Source organism: Protopterus annectens, chromosome 3.part0, assembly GCF_019279795.1.
Source record: "Protopterus annectens isolate FY-2018-M chromosome 3.part0, PAN1.0, whole genome shotgun sequence".
Lineage (NCBI taxonomy): Eukaryota > Metazoa > Chordata > Ceratodontiformes > Protopteridae > Protopterus > Protopterus annectens.
This window is the reverse complement of record NC_056731.1, coordinates 1,922,625,649-1,922,647,758: the sequence shown is the minus strand read 5'-3', so window position 1 is coordinate 1,922,647,758 and position 22,110 is coordinate 1,922,625,649. Positions and strand designations below refer to the sequence as shown.

Here is a 22,110-nt window from a genome sequence, read left to right as displayed (position 1 = left end):
TCCTTTAATTAGGGTCATAGATTCATAGGTAAGTACTAGGCCAGCTGCCCCTGCAAGCCATTTTATTTTAGCGCATTTCCTTTTTTGTGCTCGAATTAACCTATCCAATTTGGTTAGGAATTGTCCTTACCCGTCCTATGATTGATAATTATATATTACCCCTAATGAGAACAACTGGGATCATACCACAGATAATTTGAGGGCACCCACGCATGGTGTAAAGCAGTTAGATGCTGCCTCAGTCCATTAGTACTACAGCATGTAGCCCTGGAGTAAATTTTGTGTTTCCACTCCATAGATCCAAGTTGCACTTGAATATGGACAGGGATGAACTTTGTTTTATGTGGATGGGGAGTTCCAGAGCAGCAGCAGCCCATGTAAGATATACCTGTCCCTCCAAACCATTCTGCTGATGTTGGAGAAGAGGTTTATATCACTAGATCAAGTATTTCTGATGCCTTTTGACTTGCTGATGTGCAGTAAATCCATCAGTATTGAGTGGGATGCCTTGTATGCCAGACACAGGTCACGTCTTAGCAGTCTGCAGGATACTGAGTATAGTGATAGAGCTTTGAGATGGTCCAGGTAGGATATGTTGTTTATGACTTGTATCCTTTTAGTAAGGTTTCTCTGTGGGCGTTCCAGTTGCTGCATGTGTCTGGCAGATACATGCCAGAGGGGTCATTATATTCAATAATTGGCCTAATAAGAACTAAGTAAAGGGGGACAATGACATCCCTAGATCTAGATGCAATCCCTTTGTTTATAAGCTGTGCAAAATAGAAAAACTTTCTTACAACAATGTACACGTATTGGTCAAAAGCTAGGCCACTGTCCACATAAGTTCCCAAATCCCAAACAGCTAGGTCAACTATTAGGGGTGTGTTGTCAATGTGGTAGTTTCCTGGGGTATATGACTTTCCAAAGGCTACAGTAATGCATTTTTTGTTTGGAATTTAGTTTCAGTCAATGATTTTAGCACCAGTTATTTATTTGGGAAAAATCTTCCTGCATGATGTCCAAGTCATTTGGGGATGCAATAACTGCTCCTAGCGTATAGTCATCTGCAAACGTAGTCAGCCAGTACCCTTTGGTATTGGCTTTTGCTTCAAAAAAAGTAGATGCAGAACAGGAGAGGTCCCAACAAAGAACCCTGGAGGACTCCACTGGTGACTTGGTCTCTTCATGGAAGTAACATCCCATATTTTGATTTCCTGCATCCTATATGTGAGCCAGTTAGCAATCCAGCAGTTGACATAGGAATTCATTCACAGATTATTTAGCTTTTCTTCTTTTATTCCATGCCTGAGTGGGAAATTTTGTCAAAAGCTATGGACAGGTTGAAGTGGTATATACCGTTTTGCCTTCATCCATTCCTTTGGTGACCTTTAAAAAAAATCTACCAGGTTGAGTAAGCATGACATGGCCTTGATGAATCCAAGACCGCCACCTGATGAGTTCAAACTGATGAGTTCAGTGTTTGGAGGTTCCCTATGCCCTGATTGATTAGTTCCATGATAAGTTTTCCCATGGCTTTGTACATGAGGCTGGACAGACATATGGGTCTGTAATTGTCTGGGTCTGTGGAAGGTCACCCCTTTTCCAGGGGAATGACTGTAGTTGTTTTCTATTCACTTGGTAAGAAATTACTATGAAACAAGTTATCTTAGCCCTTTCAAAAACGAATACTTCATCCATGGGCCCTGGCAACATACTAGGCTGCCTGATTTGTCAGTGCAAAATATGGCCTTTCTGAACTCTTACTTAACTTCTTTAATCTAAGCATTTCCACTAGTTACATTCCTGAAACCTGGAAAACAGCCATCGTAATGCCATTACACAATGGTGGTCCAACCATGGACTCAGCTAACTATAGACCTATTAGTCTCACTAGCCTTTTATTTAAAGCTATGGTGTGCATTATATCAGACTCCATTAATCTGGACATTGTGAATCTCTTAACCCTGGATCCTCATCAATATGACTTTATCAAAGGAAGGTCATGTCTCTTTAACCTCATTATTTTCTTTGAACAAGTAACTGAAGCAATGGATAGTATCTATGCAGTGCATAAGGCATATCTAGATTTGGCCAAGTCCTTTGACATTATTCCCCATTCAGGCATCATTGACAGACTTGTAAATCTGAACATAAATCATTATATTTTGTGCTGGGTAGCTAACTGGTTGTCTGACAGAAACCATGTGGATGAAGTAGCAGCTATTTATCTCTGAAAAGAAAAGTTACCAGTGGTATAACACAGGGCTGAGGTTTGGACCCTGTCCTGTTTGGCATATATTTCTCAGACCTTTACATCAGCACTTATGGCCTATGGTTAACTAAGTTTGCAGATTACCATAAATCGGGTGTTGTTAATCAGTTTTCAACTGACTCACAGTTGCTCCAACATGGCTTAGATCATGTTGACCATTGGTTCAAGCACAATGGTGTAAAGGCTGCCAGCCCAGCCAGGTAGAATTTTGTAAATAATTCTATGTCATTTGTGAATAGTAATATGATTTGTATGCTTGCCTTACAAATGTAAGAAAACGATATGTTCTGTAATGAGCTTCAAGAATGTAACCGCAGTGCACCCTGCTGGAAATGAGCAGAAATGTGTATAAACTACATGCCTTTGCAAATGTATGTGTTACTGGTAAAGGCTGGAATATACAAAGTTAACTTGCAAACTCTAAGAAAATAAGTAAAAGAGTTTTACAATGTACTATAAAGTTAGTTTATCTCAGCTAAGAGACAGGATGTCTAATGCTAGGAGTTTCTTTCTATTGTCTTGCAACAGAAATAATTACTAGGTTTCAAGTGTAAAGTGTTTTTGTATTGCACTGTGGCGTTCTAGCAGCTGTACATCTGAAAGATAAGTATTTTTATCAGAGATATGTTAAATTCTGTTGGTATCTGTTTAGTCTGGGATCTAGAGGCAGGTGTCAAATAGTGATGTCATCTAGCTAACCCAGCAGTAATGTGCATCACTAATTTAAGGACTATCTCAGAGAGAAAGTATGTGCATTTTCTATCTTGTCTTGAATCTGGCAACATCCTCTCACCAGCACTTGCTCTGCTCTGTAAGTAAGACTTAGATCATGGTATTTCTCTTAGAGATAGATAGGAATATAGTAAGATTAGTCTAGATGTTTTCTGTATTTATGTGAGACTGTTCTGCAATGTTGTTTTAAAATATTTCCTGTGATTCTGAACTCTGTTGTCACTGTGCTGACTTATTAAGTATTGTCTTGTGCTTTTATTTATTATTAAATATATTTAAACTTTTTAATTTTGGCTGGTTTGTTAGAGATATTTAAGCTTTTAGAGTACTTGCATATGTATTTGGTGATACTGTATAGGCTACTCCTAAATAGCCTTAAAAGTTCTGGTCACACTTACCATTTGGATAACAGTAGCATTACACAGTAGAATTGGTCACCCTTTGGGAAGGGCCTTATAGTAGCTGATAAGAGTGGTTGGTGACAGCTGGTACTACCTTACAGTCTGGGCAGAAGAGGGTATAGCTAGTAAACATGTGCCAGCCTTCCCCAGGAGTGTCTGTGTGTTTGCAAATAAAAATCAATCTCAAAGTGTGTGTGTGTGTGTGTGTGTGTGTGTGTGTGTGTGTGTGTGTGTGTGTGTGTGTGTCAGCTACTTGGGCAGGTCCACAAAGCACTTGTTGGACAAAGAGGGTGCTAGAGGTTTTGGCTTGACCACTCGGCTGAGATCTTAACCCTATAGCTGTACCAGTGGGGAGTCTTGTTGGAGATCTGGAGAGAGAGAGAAAAACCAGCCCCAGACTGACTGTGATCTCTGTGTACTCTTAAGGGAAATTGTACTTTACTGTGTGTGTACTTGTCATCCTCCAAATGTGCATGTTCCTCACTAGTGTTAGTGGTGAGGACTGAGGCTCCTTAATTACTGTGCCAGGGTAGGGTGTCACATATTACTTGTTTAGCAGTGGTGGGATAGCCACATCACATATTAATTGGTTGATAGTGGTGAGATAGCCCCATCACATATTAATTGGCTTGTAGTGGTGTGGATATTGAATTCCTGTAGCTTGTGTGCAGTGATCACTGAAGGTGTTTGTACTTTAAATCAGCCATGCAGTAAACTTTCAGAGATCATATCACAATTGTTTTATTTCTTTTGCTACCTTAGTTAGTCAGGGAGAGCAGGCAAGCATGTCAGCAGAGGAGTATGGCAAGCTGACAAGGAGCTAGTTGGCTGAGATGTGCCGGGCTAAAGAACTAGTACATGAAAACCTGACTAAAGCAAACATGATTGCAGCTTTGGTCACAGCTGCATCAGAAAATAGCAACCAGGAGGATAATCAGACTAGCCGTGGAGATGTTCAACTCTCAGAAAATGGACAGTTCGACCTTTCCACAGAGGACTTAAAAATCCATCTGGAGTTAAAAAGACTTGAGCTGGAGGCCAAGCATTTGGAAATGGAAGCAGCAGAGAGACTGAGACATCTGGAAGCTGAGGAAAATAAGAAACTGTGATGTCTGCAGGCTAAGGAGAATGAGAGGCAGAGGCAACATGAAAAGGAGATGCTGACTCTTCGCCAGAGTCATGGACGTAATGGGGAAGGGAGTAACTGATCCCCAGAAGCAACAAAGGTCAGTAAATTTCTTCCACAATTTACAGAGGGGAATAATTTTGATAGTTTCATTAATATGTTTGAAAGTGTATGTAAACAGTATAATGTTGACAAGGGCTCTGGGTATGGTTTCTGATCCACTCACCCCATGGTAAAGCTGTAACTCTTCTGTCCAACCTGTCTGATAATGACTTTGAATTATAATGTTGTAAAGAATTGTTTGGTAGAATTTTTTAAGCTAACACCAGAAGCTTATAGGAAAAAGTTTCATAAACATAGAAGCAAGGCAGATGAAAGTGTGTGTGAATATGTTGCTGAACTAAGCACTTATTTTCATAGGTGGGTGAGTCGATGTCAGGTCACCACTTTTGAAGGGCTGGCAGACTTTTGGTGAGGGAACAAGCCCTTAGCACTTTGCCTGAGGACATAATGAACTGGTTAGCTGATAGACAATGCCTTAATATAGATGGGTTGGGGAAGAAGAGACCCATACCTAGCAAGCAGGGCATCACTGCACAGTAAAGGGACATCCAGTGCTGCTCATCAGTCTAAGGGAACCCATGGTGGGCAGCCCAGACTGCCCCAACAGAATCTGCCAGTAGCAAGGAAGTCACTAGTCCAGGTATATGTCCAGGACCTAGGGTTAAATGTTTTAAATGCAACCAGTGGGGCCATGTAGCACATAGATGTCCATAGAGGCAAGGTGGGTAACAAAAGGTGGGAGACCCAGTAAGTGGGAATGACAAAATGCCAACAGTATGTTGTCGTGAGACAACAAGGGTACCAAACTACCACAAGAGGTTATATGCTATCTTAGTGAATGGCAAAGAGACCATTACTAAGAGAGACACAGCCTCTGACATAACCATTGTGAAGCCTGCAATGGTTACAGAGGAGCACTACTTGCCTAGGCAGTCTACTCCAGTCAGAACTTTAGGTTGGACTCTATTCCAAATACCTTTGGCTAGGGTTCAACTTGACTGAGAGGGTGGAAAAGGAAGCCAGCAAGTAGGTATGTTTGAGGATATCCCTGCAGATGTTCTGACAGGGAATGATTTTGATAATGCAGTACCATGTGTTCATGCAGTTACATGCTGTCAGGCTTGGAGACAAACATGTGAGTCTGGTAGCCTGGAGGAGACCCAGACAGACTGTGCACTTGCAGCCAGAACATGGTTGATTTATGGAGGGAGCTACCCTGTAGCAGTGAGACTGAAGGTGACCCACAGCTGCTTATGAGTACTGATGTTCCCTTGGACAGCGTGACTGCAAGGGAAGAGCTGAGTAGTAGTACCCAGGATGGCAGTGAGGCACAGATGTCAGAGGATGCCAGACTTCCTGTGGAAGGGGAGCTGGGAAGGGTTACAAAGTGAGAGTTGAGACAGGTTCAGCTCTCAGACCCTACATTACAAGGACTGAGAAGTAGCTAGCGAGGCACCTGATTTTTTCAAGGGAAAGGGGAATCTGTATACTGGAACAAAGGATTACTGTATAGAGAGTGGACCCCTGAGGGAAGGCTAGAATGTGAGAGAATACAGCAGCTGGTAGTTCCCAGAGCCTACCATCTGGCAGTTCTATCCATAGCCCATGATATTCCCTTTGCAGGTCATATGGGCATAAAATGGAAAAAAGAGATATATTATGCAGAATTTTTATTGGCCTGGGATTTCCAGAGATGTAACAGGGTACTGCAGGACCTGTGAGCAGTGCCAAAAGGTAGGCAAGGCAGGACACAAGGTGAAAGCTCCTTTGATGCATTTGCCTGTGATTGAGGAGCCATTTCAGAGGGTATCTATGGATACTGTGGGGCCTCTGAGTACCCCAAGTTCCACAGGGAAAACGTATATCTTAGTGGTAGTAAATTATGTTACAAGATACCCTGAGGCAGTGGCTCTGTCCTCCATTCAGGCAGAAAAGGTGGCAAATGCTTTGTTAGAAATTTTCATCAGGGTAAGTTTTCCAAAAGAAATACTGACTGACAGAGGTGCCAGTTTCATGTCTGACCTGCTGACTTGTCTGTGGAAGTACTGTGAGGTGAAGCACTTAAAGAGCACCCCCTACCATCCCCAGATTAATGGTCTTGTTGAGAGGTTAAACTATACACTGAAGTCCATGCTACAGGCATTTGCAGACAAGTTTAAGAGGGAGTGTGATAAATATTTGCACCATCTGTTGTTTGCTTACAGAGAGGTGCCCCAGGAATCCACAGGTTTTTCACCCTTTGAGTTGTCGTATGGGCATAGGATGAGGGGACCTCTAAATTTAATTTGAGATGAGTGGGAGGTTGAGTGTGAATCCCGCAAGGAGTCTTTTGTGGCATATGTCCTAAACCTCAGGACAAGGCTCAGGGAACTCATGGGCTTGGCCCATGAGAACCTGGTAGAAGCCCACAGCAGAAAAAGGTCTTTTATGACAGGAATGCTCAAGCTAGAGAGTATGCTGTAGGGCAGCAGGCAATGTTTCTAATTCATGCAGACACAACAAGCTGCATGCAGCTTGACAGGGACCCTACAAGGTGGTAAGGAAGGTTAGTGATGTTAACTACATGGTGGAACTGCTAGGCAGGAGGCAGGGGCACAAATTGTATCATGTTAACATGTTGAAACCTTTCCATGATAGGGAGGCCCTTGTGCTGAGTATTTAAAGTGGATTGCAGGAGGAGACTGAGGGAGACCTGGTGACTGATCTCCTCAGTGAGGCTCAGACTGACACCACTGTGGAAGGGTTAGCAATGTCCCAGCAGCTATCTTCAACCCAGGTTCAAGAAATCCAAGCAGTGTTACAGGAGTTTGGGGACATGTTCACCGGGAAACCAGGGTGCACTCACCTGGTGCAGTACCATGTGGATACAGGACCCCAAATGCCTATTAGGCAGTCCCCTTATAGGGTGCCTGAAAGGGTCAAACAGACTCTGAGGAGGAGATATAGGAAATGTTGGAACTAGGGGTAATTCAGGAGTCCAGCAGTCCTTGGGCCTCCCAAGTGGTGCTGGTATCGAAGAAAGATGGCAACACCAGGTTCTGTGTGGACTACAGGAAATTAAATAGTCACCTTGAGTCAGATGCTTACCCCATGCCTAGGAGAGATGAAGCCCTAGAGCAGCTGAGTGGGGCTAAGTATCTTACCACCATTGATCTTACCAACGGTTACTGGCAGGTGCCCTTGACTCCCAGTGCTAGAGAGAGGTCAGCCTTTGTGACTCCTTTTGGCTTGTATGAGTTCACAAAGATGCCCTTTGGGATGAAAAATGCCCCAGTGACTTTCCAGAGGCTGGTAGATTGTATTGTAGCAGCGGCAGGAGATTTTGCCCTTGCTTACCTAGATGATATTGCCATCTGCAGACATTCCTGTTAAGAGCACCTTCAGTATGTCAGGGAGATGCTGGGCAGACTACAGAGGGCAGGGTTGACCATTAAGCCCAGCAAATGTCAGGTGGGTATGGCAGAGGTCTCCTACCTGGGATACAGAGTGAGGAGTGGTAAGATCAGGCCCAAACCTGCCAGAGTGGAAGCCATTCAGGCATAGCCTGCCCCTGTTACCAAAAAGCAAGTGAGGGCATTCTTAGGGATAGCAGGGTACTACAGAAAGTTTGTCCCCAATTATAGTACCATAGTTGCTCCCCTCACAGACCTGACAAGGAAAAACAGACCAAATAAGGTAGTGTGGAGTCCAGCATGTGAGCAGGCATTCCAGAAGCTTAAATGAGCTTTGGGAGGACCCCCTGTGTTAGCCAGTCAAGATTATAGCAAATAATTTGTTGTGCAGGTGGATGCTTTGAACCATGGGGTAGGGGCTGTACTTAGCCAGATTTCTTCAGAGGGAGAAGAGCACCCAGTGGTTTATCTCAGTTATAGGCTCCAACCCAAGGAGGAATGCTCTGCAGCTGTAGAAAAGGAATGTCTAGCCATAGTGTGGGCACTGCAGAAACTTCAGCCTTATTTGTATGGAAGAAAATTCACTGTAGTTACAGATCACAATCCCCTAACTTGGTTACATTGAGCCAGCCAGCAAAATGCCAAGTTGTTAAGGTGGAGCCTAGGGTTGCAAGCATATGAAATGACCGTGCAGCACCACAGTGGGGTTGGCAATGCCAACACAGATGGGGTCTCAAGACAGGGAATGGGGTAAGGTATTCCCAGATAGGCTCAAACCTCTCAAGCAACCTTTCTCAAGGGTAACTTGAAAAACTTGCTTGAGTTTTCAAGTGGGAGAGAATTGTGAAGGCTGTCAGCCCAGCCAGCTAGAAGTTTGTAAATAATTCTATTTAATTTGTGAATAGTAATATGATTTGTATGCTTGCCTTACAAATGTAAGAAAACTATCTGTTCTGTACTGAGCTTCAAGAATGTAACAATAGTGCACCCTGCTGGAAAAGAGCAGAAATGTGTATAAATTACATGCCTATGCAAATGTGTTGATGGTAAGGGCTGGAGTATACAGAGTTAACTTGCAAACTTTAAGAAAACAAAGAGTTTTACTATGTGCTATAAAGTTAGTTTATCTCAGCTAAAAGACAGGATGTCTAATGCTAGGGGGTTCTTCCTATTCTCTTGAGACAGGGATAATTACTAGGTTTCACATGTAAATTGGTTTTGTATTGCTCTGTGGCTTCCTAGCAGCTGTACATCTGAAAGATAAGTATTTTTAACAGAATATGTTAAATTCTGTTGGCATCTACTTAGCCTGGGAACTAGAGGCAGATGTTAAATAGTGATGTCATCTAGCTAACCCAGCAGTAATGTGTATTATTAATTTAAAAACTATCTCAGAGAGAAAGTCTGTGCATTTTCTATTTTGTCTTGAATTTGGCAACATCCTCTCACCAGCATTCTGCTCTGTAAGTAAGACCTAGATCATAGTATTTCTCTTAGAGACAGGAATATAGAAAGATTAGTCTAGATGTTTTCTGTATTTATGTGAGGCTGTCCTGCGATGTTTTAAAATATTTCCTGTAATTCTGAACTTTGTTGTCACTGTGCTGAGTTATTAAGTATTGTCTTGTGCTTTTATTATTTATTATTAAATATATTTAAACCTTTTAATTGTGGCTGGTTTGTTAGAGATATTTAAACTCTTGGAGTACTTCCATATGTATTTGCTAATACTGTATAGGCCACTCTTAAATAGCCTTAAAAGTTCTGGTCACACTTACCATTTGGATAACAGTAACATTACACAGTAGAATTAGTCACCCTTTGGGAAGGGCCTTATAGTAGCTGATAAGAGTGGTTGGTGGCAGCCTGTACTGCCTTATAGCCTGGGCAGAAGAGGGCATAGCTAGTGAAGCTGTACCAGCTTTCCCCAGGACTGTCTGTGTGTTTGCAAATAAATCAATCTCAAAGTGTGTGTGTGTGTGTGTGTGTGTGTGTGTGTGTGTGTGTGTGTGTGTGTGTGTGTGTGTGTGTGTGTGTGTGTGTGTGTGTGTGTGTGTGTGTGTGTGTGTGTGTGTGTGTGTGAGCTACTTGGGCAGGGACATGAAGCACTGGTTGGACAGAGAGGGTACTGGAGGTTTTGACGTGACCACTCAGCTGAGATCTTTAACCCTATAGTTGTGCCAGTGGGGAGTCTTATTGGGGATCTGGAGAGAGAGGGAGAAACCACTCCCAGACTGACTGTAATCTCTGTGTGCTCTTAAGGAAAATTGTACTTTAATGTGTGTGTACTTGTCATCCTCCCAATGTGCATGTCCCTCACTGGTGTTAGTGATGAGGATTAAGGCTCCTTGATTACTGGGCCAGGGCAGTGGTTTCACAAATGGTCTTAAATTAAATGTAAAAAAATGTTGTATATTTCATTTTGGTAAATAAAACAGTTTCACTTATGGTGTAGGAGATGCATCCCTCCAAAAAGATAATGTTGTAAGGGATCTGGGTACTTCTTTGTTGTTTTTCTTTTACTTGGATTGCTTGTCTTTGTGTTTAATAAAGGATTTTTTCGACTGGAAACAGACTGTCTATCCTGCTTTGATTACTTAGAAATTCTGTATACTATTTCATAATATATTTTTTATTATTTTATGAGTTAGGATGAGTTTAAGTTCACTACTGATCTTATTAATATACAATGATTACCAAGGGCGCCCGGAGGCAGGTGCAAAGGGGTGCACTTGCACCCCCCTGGAACCGGCTGGCTGAAAATTAAATTTTATTTTAATTAAAAAAAAAAAAAAAACTTTTTTTCGTTTTTTTTTTTTTAAATGGCGTTCCCCTTTAAGAATGCCCTTTGCATCCTTTCCAGTTGCACAGACGCAACAGGTCTTTGCAACCCATTTTCATCTTCTGTGTCTGTGCGATCATTGGTTTACGCTTTTGCACTACCGGGATTTGAATTGCAGAGGACGCTTGGACTGTGGACGCCAGATGAATGTAGAAGGGAGAAGTAGGTGTGAGTATATATATATATATATATATATATATATATATATATATATATATATATATATATATATATATATACATATTCAGTCATGCAAGAGCACCATTATCTGGTAAAGCACGACGTGGATCTGATAATTAGAAGATTAGAAGTGAGTATAAAATGTATTTTAACTTGTACAAAGCTGCACTGTAAGACAGCAAAGGAACACAATTTTGGAAATGTTAACACAACAAAAGAGACTTTGAATGTTGTAGATCAAATGATTCTTGCACTGAACAGATAATACCTAGTATAGAACTACAATAAATAATTTAAGCACAGAACTGTGCAAGCATGTATAAAATGGAACCCAGTAGTATCAGAACCAATCCCACAAAAGGACAAATGGAGGCAATGCCAAGAACTGGAGCAGCACTACAATGACGTCATTGTAGTAGTGCTAATGAAAAACAAGATGCACCAAATCTGGTGGAAAACTATAGCAGCACCTTCTTAAGGAATGCAACTAAAGAAAGGCAATCATTTTCATTTTATAAAAATGGTACCGCTGAGAACAAAAGATTCACAAATTTTATGTAAGCACTCATTTCAGCTGCTTTAAGATGTGCCGTAGAAAATATAAATATGGACACTCAGACAGGTGGTAGTGAGTTTTATACAGATGACCAAAAAAAGAGAATGAAACCCTTCAAATTTTCACATATTTTTCAAAGTTTTCAAAAGTACAGATGTAAACAATATTGCTCCAAGAGTGACTCTCCCAAAAAGAATGATGCAGATGAGACAATGCAATTCTTAATTAACCCAATTTATTTAGTTAATAGTGCTTTTAATGAGGAAGTCCATCTAAATGAAATCCTTTCACAATCAAGGTAATGAATGAAAGTGTCATGACCACTACTACTTATACAAATATCATGCTGGAGTTAGGAATACATGAATATTCTGAATTATACAATGACTGGCCATTAACATTCAGAAACAAGCACGCTGATTGGTCAGCCCAACCAGTGTGCCCATTGTAAATTGAGCATATACTAACAGCAAAAGTCCAGTTGAGTGGTCAGACTTTTTTTTTAATTGCTATCTCTTAGACAAGCACTAGTCTAAATGAAGGACTGTGAAATTAAAAAGCATGTCATTATTTTTTGACTTTGTTTCTCATAAAATTTTCTGACAAATCATTGAGAAACAGTCACGAAATAATGACAGGCATTTCAGTTTCAGACTTTCTTTCCATCAGACAATGGACACATATTCACATTTTTCCAAATAAGAGGTACATACAAGGCCAGAGAAAACAAGTACAAGTATCCTGTTTTTTTGCTTATTTTTACAGGTTATTTATAACACTTTTATTGTCTGCTGCATACTTTTCTAGCTAGTTTCACTGTGTGTGAGGTATTAACTGGAATTTTTCTACATTTGTTAAGCACCTGTTTGGGTTTGTTTGTTCTGATTTTTGTATCTTCTGCTCCTCCTTATTCCCTTTCCACTTTACCAAAAAAAATGTCTAAGCTTGTTTCCTGCCTTTCCTTTAAGTAGTCTAGTCCAGATACAGATTTGCTGTATCCAGGACTGTTTGTAAGCTTCTGAGCCCCCGCCGCTTAGCTCGGGTTAAACTATTCCCGGCGTCAAAGTCTGCTCCTCAAATTTTCCCTTAGAACTAGCCAGTTTTTGAGTTGTAGCACTCAAATCTGTTTCTTTGAGCTCAGCACTTGTTCAGAACTCATTGTAAGCACTAAATAAGCTATAATTTACTACAGCACTCAACTTTCCTCACTTGTCTAGAGGAAAACAAGTTTTAGTACTTAATAAATAAGCACCTATCCAGGCATGTCTAAGGGTCAGCTACCGGTGTTTTCTCCTATCTACCTGATGAATCTGGGCATCCTGGAGCAATGCAGAAATTGCCTCATGTACACAGACAACCCTCTCCTCCTACCACCCAACACTATAACCTGTGAGAGATGCTCTTATATAGCCAAACTGGAACCAAAGCTCTCTTCAACCAAGACTGGACTAGACAGTCAAGAGGAGAAGGTAAACACTTGCACTACACCACACTCATCACATAGTCCCTCAAAACCTACACCAACAAAACACACACATAGAAACACAAAACACACACCTACATTCATGGAGGCTCTCAATAAAAATCTGCCCAAGCAACAGGGACCTCCAAAGCAGCAATGCAAGCAACCTCCAGCCCCCCAACACAACCCAAATGACACATAGCTCACAAACTCAGTGTGTCACTCAACCACAGCCCATAAGTCATAACAACATATCCAACACTCTAGTCATTGGTGACTCTATAGCCAGGCACACTGATGTTCCACTCCTCAGGCTAAACAAGGAGAAAGTTACTATCAGCTGCCTGTTGGGTGCCAGGATCCGCCACATAATGCACAAACTCAAGTCACTCCACAACAAGTACAAATATGACTCTGTCATTGTCCATGTCGGTGTGAATGACCTGAGATGGTACCTCCCTGGACTACATTAAAAGAGACATGAAGGAGCCATCTGATCTTGTAGCCCAGTCAGGTGTGACCCTAGCCTTGAGTAGCATCCTGCCATCACCCAGAATGATACCACAGTACAAAGACAAAATGATTGACTTTAACAATTGGCTAAGATACTGGTGTCATTCTAAGGGGATCCAGTATCTGTCTGTCTGGGATGACATGATTGACTGACCACGATGCTTTGACAGAGATGGCATGCACCTGTCACCCTTGGGATTCCGGATACTGGCTAAGGCTCTTGCCACCCCTATAGTGCCTTTTTTAGGCAAGGTTCAAATGACAAACTCACCACTGTAACAGGTACAAGCAAGCAAAATCTGAGGGTAATGCTACTTAATGCTAGAAGTCTAAACCTCAAAATGTACTCACTCAAAGCACTCTTTAAAATGGAGAACATTGACATCTGTGCAGTGACAGAGATCTGGTTCAAGGCTCCAGAGAGCACCCCTGCATTACAAGGCTATAATTCATACTACACCTTTCGGTCACGTAACCTGGACCGAAACATTAAAGGCGGAGGCGTGTCCATATTCATTAAGGATATCCACACCTCCAAGCTAGTTGCTCAGCATAATGCAGCTGAGATTATCCAAGTGCAACTAACTCTGGGCAAGACCGATTGTAGCTTGCTACAGATCCCCCACCATGTCCCAGGATTCCCACTCCTCATTTCTTGATACACTGGAAAATATTAGGGTACAACCTAACACCCTAATAATGGGAGATTTCTATTATCCCACCATTAACTGGGAAAACTACTCATGTACCAACACTTTTGCTCAACATTTTCTGGAATTCATAAATTCCAACACCTTGGATCAACTTATCCACACTCCCACCAGGGGCAGCAATATCCCAGACCTGGTCATTACCAACATGGGCAACCATGTTCCACACCAGAGGTTAATTCCTCATTGGTCAGATCCTACCACAAGTTAATCACCCTAGACATCCACATCCCACCCCTACCCCCATTAGGCAAACCACCGTAAAATATTTGTCCAAAGCCAACTTCATGCTTCTTAAGACAGAAGTGGCAAACTTCACGACACCCATGCAGACGGACAATAGAGGTACGACTGCTGAATCCTACACAAATGCACTTAATAAGTACTTACACAAGTACATGGATCATGCAATCCCTACCAGAACCAAGATGCTATCCTCCAAAACAAGGAAGCCAATCTTGTGGTCCCCTGCCATAAACAAACTCTACAACTGAAGAAAGAAACTGTTACAAAAAAAAAGTAAAATCCCATGATTGGAGGATCTCTCTGGTCAGCCTCAGTAAAAAGCTGAGATCCTTCATAAAATCCTCCAAAGCTAGTTACGAAAACAAAATCACCACTGATTCTAAAGACAACCACAAATCATTCTATAGCTATGTCAAGAATCTCAATGGCAACAGTCAGAAATGCTCTGAGTTACAGCACAATGGCACTAAATATACAGAACCAACATCCTGGCAGATAGGTTCAGTGCTAACTTTACCCCCTCTCACCCCATAAGGGCCCAACTCTATACCAGAAGAATACAAAGTTCCTGTAATCACGGCTGCACAGGTAAAAACCACACTCTCCAAAGCCAAGAACACAGCATCCATGGGAGCTGACAACATCTCAGGCTGAGTTCTACATGAACTACAGAATGAACTGGCACCCCACCTAAGTACCATGTTCAATCATAGCCTCACCTCAGGCTTTGTGCTCACTGAAAGGCACACAGCAACAGTTATCTCACTCCACAAGGGGGGAGCCACCACGGACCCCGGGAACTACCGCCCCATTAGCCTGATGAGCCTGGTCTACAAGGCTATGGAACGTATCATCATGGAACTAATAAACAATGACATTGGTAATCTCCAAACTCTGGACCCCACCCAGGTTGGGTTTGTAAAAGCAGATCATGTCTCCTAAACCTGATAGACTTCTTTGAATCAGTCACCAAAGCTGTAGATGAGGGTAAGGTGGTTCACCCAGCCTATCTAGATCTTGCCAAAGCTTTCAACACCATCCCCCACTCTGGAATTATAAATAAACACACTAAACTAAGTATAAATCCCTATGTCACAAGATGTGTTGCCAAATGGCTCACTGACAGAACCCTCACTGTGAAAATAACAGACTCCAAATCCGACTTCAGACCAGTGACAAGTGGGTTCAGTCCTGGGTCTTCTCCTGTTTGGCATCTACTTCACAGAAGTACAGGCTAACACAGAAGGTCTTTGGCTAACGAAGTTCACAGATGACTGCAAACTAGGAGCCATAATCGAAACTCCTAACTATGTGGACATCCTACAAAAGTGCCTCACTGAGACAGATGCCTGGTGTCAAAGCCATGGCCTCAAGCTCAATGCCAAAAAGTGCATTGTCATCCCTTTTGGTAAAAACTCTGTACCCATGAACTACCACATAGGCAGTAGTCTACTTAACACCGAAAGTGTGATAAGTGACCTTGGGACACAGGTGGACAGTAGTCTCTCCTTTGATAATCACATCGCCACAGTAGTCAGAAGATCCTTCTACATGGCACACCTCTTCACAAAAGGTTTCTCATCCAGGAAAAAAGAGGTCATTGTTCCCCTCTGCTCATCACTCATTAGACCAATTATAGAGTATAACTCCCCTTTTGGTATGTACCTCACAAGACATCTACAACAACTATAAAGGCCGCATAAATACCTCACAAAGAGGATTACAAGCCTCAAACAAATGCCCTACGCAGACCTTCTCAAAAAGCTCCAGCTTTACTCTGTCGCATATCGCCTACTCAGAGGCAATCTCTGCCTAACATACAAAACTATGTCAAGCCCAGAGCTATTGGACATGCTCCACTTAAAGAAATCCCAATCCCTCCGAGCTACATGCTCTAGGGACCTAAACCTTGTCACCACAATAAACAGAACATGCTGGAGGGATAGATTCCTGTCCCAGAGACTTCCCATACCCTGGAACAAACTACCTATATAGATCAAACAAAGCTCCTCATTAGCAGTCTTCAAGAAAAATCTTGATGATTGGATGGGAGATAGGAAATTCACCCCAGGGATCACTTCTGTGGCTCTGCTCGACAGGGGCGCAGGAAAATAATTTTCTTGGGTGGCGAAAGCCAAGGTACCTTTTTGGCTAGGCTTATATAGGCCCTAGGGCCAATAGCCTAGTACCTACCTATGAACCTATGAAAATCAGGTATGTTCTGCAAACTAAAACATACCTAATTTTCTTTGTATTTTTTTCTGTCTCTCTCATACCTCTAAACTCTCTGGAGGTTACTTTTTTTTTCTTTCAAAAAAAAACAGCAAAGTTGATCATCCTTTTCCATTGCTTACTTACTAAAGCACTAATGTACTGTGTGAGCCTGGGAACACAGCTCCCATATGCATCCGCAGTACATCATCAAAGGGCAGAATCTGGAAACAGTGTGGAAGAACACCATGGTGCCATTATATAAAGACATTTAAGAAATTAAATAGTTTTTTTCATAAATAATGTCATTGTATAACAGCAATAAGTGAGTCCTGGGTATGATATATTGAAGATTTACCCACAATTTCCTTTGTTTAATCACTCAGGCTTCCCTCTCATGATTAAACCAAAGTAAGTAAATTTTCAATATACCACACTCAGTCATCAGTTGTCGGTATACTATATCATGCCTGAGTTAGGAGTGAATGAACATTCTAAGCAAGGAAGAGCCAATCTTCATTAGATAACTGAACATGGACATGCATACTTATAAAAACCATACAACAACAGAGGAAAAGTAACAAGCATACTAATTTCATATAAGAACAGCACATTTAGTATGGTTGTATCTATAGACATTCCAATAAAAGGTGAAATTAAATTCAGTTCAGTACTGCGGCACTTGAATGAGTAATGCAGGCAGCAGTACTCTACTGTCTATTTTTTTAAATAGCCTCTAAATGGAATAATGGAGTCCCTGAGATTGATACATTTTTCTGTGCAAAATCACTTTTAAAATGTTGATCCTGTTTTGCTGTTGAGTGTTATTCTAGTGTTTAGCAATGTAGTCAGCATGTCCTCCAATGTCAGAAACATATCATGTATGATTTTGTGAGTTTGCCCTTCAAATTCTGAGCTGCAGTTAATTCTAAATAGGTGAGAGTAGTTAGAAATAACTACTGATCAAACTTCAAGAAATATATTCAAATAACCAGGCACAGTATGTATTGCCATTACAAAGCATGCTACTAGTGATAATTAGCACTAGAACTAGACCTCTCAGCTGTCTCTATTTTGGAAGAGCATTCCTGTTTTAGACCTGTTTACCCCTGCACAAGATGTTCCTATTTTTGGAGGTATATCCCTATTTTCAGAGTTGATTTACCCCCTCACACAATTTTCTGAATCCCCCCATCACACATGATTTTTGAATCTAACACACAGAAAATCACACGACATGTCCAATATAGTAGTGGCAGCAATCATTTAAATTAGGAGGATCTCCATTTTTCTGAAGTCAAAACAAATGATCTGGTAGAATTTTGCAATACAGATCATCATTTTGTCTCATTGATAACATTTTTATATTTTTTCACCATTTTTGTCACTCTTGTGTTTTTAAACACGTTTCTGAGTAGTATCAGTATCTCACATTCCTACCGGATGCAGGAAGATTCACAGACAAAAAACTATACATATACTGGCGAACCTGACTGGTTAACCAGCATGCTTACTGTACAACCTGGAAACGGTATATTCAGTTGATGCAAGCAAATACACTAAGAGTAGGTTACAGGCTTTGGAGAAAGGGAAATTGAGAAGGTAAGAGAAAACAAAAGTGAAATAAGCTGAAGGGGGATGATCGAGCTAGGCTGCAGTAATGAGACAATTGGGAAATAATAGGTGAGAGTTATAGTGAAGATAGTACAGCACAATAAAGAGACGGAGGGAAGAACGGAATAGCAAATAAGTCACATAAGAGGGAAGTAATTGGTGGAAGATGATGGGTACACAGGCAAGTAGAACAAGAAGAGAAAGGGAATTTAATACAAAGGTGAATCAAGAGAGAGAGGCAAGTTACTGCAACTGAGAGTAAGACAATATGTCACTTATTTGAGCACTATAAGCATTTACAGAACAAAAGTCAGAGAGACCAGGTTGCACGGGAGTCCTAGAGTTAATGTTACCACATAACGGCAACATTCAGCATGTTACATTCAACTGGGCAGAGCAAAGGAATCAAGCTCAAATTCCAAATGCACAATTGACCAGAATGCCCATCATAGATGGAGAGATGACCATGTCATCAACCACAGATGTATAAATGACTTGCAATGTCTATAGATGTATGAATAAATGGCCAGGATGGCCAAGCAGTCCAGTCTACTATCATCACCATTCATCATCATCAGCTCCCTGTTCTTCCCATTTTTCTACATGAGGTGGCATGTAATTGCCGCCATCTCTTTTGATTCATTGCTACTCTATCTTCTTTGGCAATCGTGCTTGACTCTTTCAGGTCTTCTCTCACACAATCCATCCGTCTCTTTGTTGGACGCCATTATATTCTTGTCCCTCCCAGATATTCTTCATTAAATTGTCTTCTGCTTTCCTGCACGTGTCCCCAAACCACCATAATCTGAAATTGCAGCTACTTTGGCTTCTGCTCTGATGTCCTCATTTCTTCATCTGTCCCAAAGTATGCACCATATCTGTGTGCGTGTGTGTTTTAGTATTGAACAGATGTGCGTGTGTGTTTTAGTATTTAAGAGATGTGTCATATGTGTGTGTGTTTTAGTATTTAAGAGATGTGTGTGTGTTTTAGTATTTAAAAGATTATTAAGGAATGTAAGTGTCGCTGTCTGAATATCCAAAGATCCACTCGTAAACTCAAGGCAAAATATTTCATACTTTACCTTTATTAATACATTATCAGTTTTTTGTTGCTATTGGATTTTAGATTATATATAGAATTCATTAAGATGTTTTAATTCATCAAGATGTTTTAATTTATGCTTTATTATTATTTTTAAGATAGGGTTTTGCAATGCAATACTGTAAGCTATTCAGGTTTCATGCATTTATATTAATTTATGCACATACATAGTATGTATGCTTGTTTTCATATATTTTGTTTAATGGTATTATATTAACTTTATATATATTTTTGTCAGAGATTATTAATATTTTATTTTATTTTGTTTTATAATGTGTTTTCATTCTATATTTAGTTCATGTTCATAGATTGTAGCGGTGAGAAATGTCTATGCATTATCTAGTGTGCTCAAACCCATAGCGAATATAATGTATACTTGTAGGTTGCAATTGTAGCTAGAGTTCAGGTTTAATTACTGAGTGTATCTAAGCAATTGTGACTTTAAGTAGCTATTGGATTCATTGATTGATTGTTAAATTGAAAGTATGGTATTTCCTCTGTATTTGTATAAAAGGAAGTGTAGAATGGATGCATTTTAAGATCTGATGAAGCGTACCTGGTAGTACGTGAAAGCGCTTATCTATTTTATTAGTTTTTGTCCATAATAAATGTAATATTTTAACAGTTAAGTTTAATCAGTATCATGGTGGTTTTCACTAATTTTTTTGTTATTGTATTTAAAAGATTAGTTATAAAAAAACTAAAAACAGTACTTTAGTTTATTTAAAACCAGTTCTACCAGTTTATAAATAAAAAAGCACTGCTGATAATTATGAGCTGTCACACAAAATTTTAAGAAGCCTCTGCCCTCTTCTTTATAACTGACAGCACACATTAAACACAATCTGAATATCTTTCATGCAATGTTTTACCATAAATGTAAAAACAGTTTACTTTGTTTTGGAGATATAAGTATGGTTATTTACTGATCAAAACAAAATTACATGAACTGTTCATGTGCTGTGCAAGTTGCTTATGTGCTGTGCAATCAATTTTTTTATTTTTTTTGTGCCCCCCCCCCCAGACCTTTCCCGATGGTTACTGATTCCTTGCCCAACTGACCCATACATAGAGCAGAAGCCAGGTAATTCTGGACTAGTTCAGAGCCTTATGTCATATTCATTCCTGCCCATAAATTCATGTCAGTCTTCCATTTCCCAGCAAGAACTAGGCAGTAGGGAGCAGGCCGGCTTGCTGGTCCTGGGAGGCAGTTGACATTCTCCCTATGGGAGCAGTACCTCATGCCTTTGTATCTCCTCTAAGCCTAAAATCACTGCCTCCAAAAAGGAAAGGTGCCGCTGCTTGCTAGTTTCCCTTTCAGCTACTTACTGCAGATGCACTATGATAGTGTGAACTTGGCCAACTTGAAACTCCATTGGTTGAACAACTAGCGCTCTTGCAAAGTGTCACCCAAGTGGCAAGCCACAATCACCTTCCCCCAGTACAGGCATGATGACAGCAACACTTACTCCCACTCTCACTGGGCATCTCCTCCAGGCACCTGAGACACTAATGTCTCTAATGTCACCTGTAACATAGTCGGGGCTTTATAACCATTACCCCATAGAGCTGACTATCTCAGCTGAATTTTTTGCAGTACATAACATTCTTGCTTATGTTGTTCTGTACTGTTTGTCAAAGAGACATGACTAAAAATGCATTATCAATTGTTTGCCAAACATAGAGAAAAGAAAGTATGATTAAAAAAAAAGTTCCTTTTTTCTCAGTTGTGTGATCTCAGATTTAATATATGTAAGTAAGTGTGTGAGGGTTAAACCCTCTACATTAGGAGTGAAGACCCCCTACAAAAATGATTACAACTAATGTTTTGTAGGGTTTATTTTAATGTTTTTTTTTCCTTTGGGATTAGAGTTGGGATCTCTAGTAAATCAGTTTAAACAAACTATATATACAAACTACTCAAATTAAAACCTTCCTCACTAGGAGTAGACCAACTCCTAATGAGATGGTACACAATGTCTTCATGTTCATCCACAGATATCTGAAAAAGAATATGTAAGTTGGCAGTCTTTTAATTGCCTTTGACATGAAATGGTGGCATTTTAATGTTTAATTCCTGCTAATGGATTACCATATGAAAAGACTGTTGACCTTGGTTGCTTCTGTTCTTCATAAAATCTGTGGTTTCTGTATTTTTGTGCCCTTGCAAAGCCAGTAGTGCATTGATGCAGTGGTAGCAGTGTTGACAGCTACATGTTCTTTGGGTTGATTCTTGGCTGGGGTGCCTTACCTACTAAAAGTTAGCTTTTGTTCCACATCAGACGTTCCTGGTTAACAAATGTTAAAAATGACACACATTTGAATATCAGACTTCATATTCTTCAGAAAGTGCATGGTAACACAAAAGATTTTATTCTAGCAATTTTCTAAGTGTATAAGATGGTTATTTGAAATTTGTCCCTATTTTTGGGACTGTATTCCCCCATTATTGGCTTCATCCAGGTTTTGTGCTAAGGTTGAGAGCTATGGTAAGAACTGAATATGTCTGGGGGCAGGGGGCTATATTCCCCCATTACTAGCTTTGTCTGGTTGTTTTTTGCTAAGAGATTGATGAGAGCTATAGTGAGAACTGAATTCACTGAATGTTTGGGGGCCTGTATTCACTCATTATTGGCTTTGTTAAGGTGTTTTGTGCTAAGAGGTTGACAGCTGTGCTATGGTGAGAAC

At 40.6% G+C, this 22,110-nt stretch overlaps 1 protein-coding gene across 1 annotated transcript in view; it reads left to right on the top strand.

Moving 5' to 3' along the window:
• Positions 1-22,110, top strand: part of LOC122797184 (cyclic nucleotide-binding domain-containing protein 2-like) — a 605,654-nt gene that overhangs the window by 410,980 nt on the left and 172,564 nt on the right. The window lies entirely within an intron of this gene.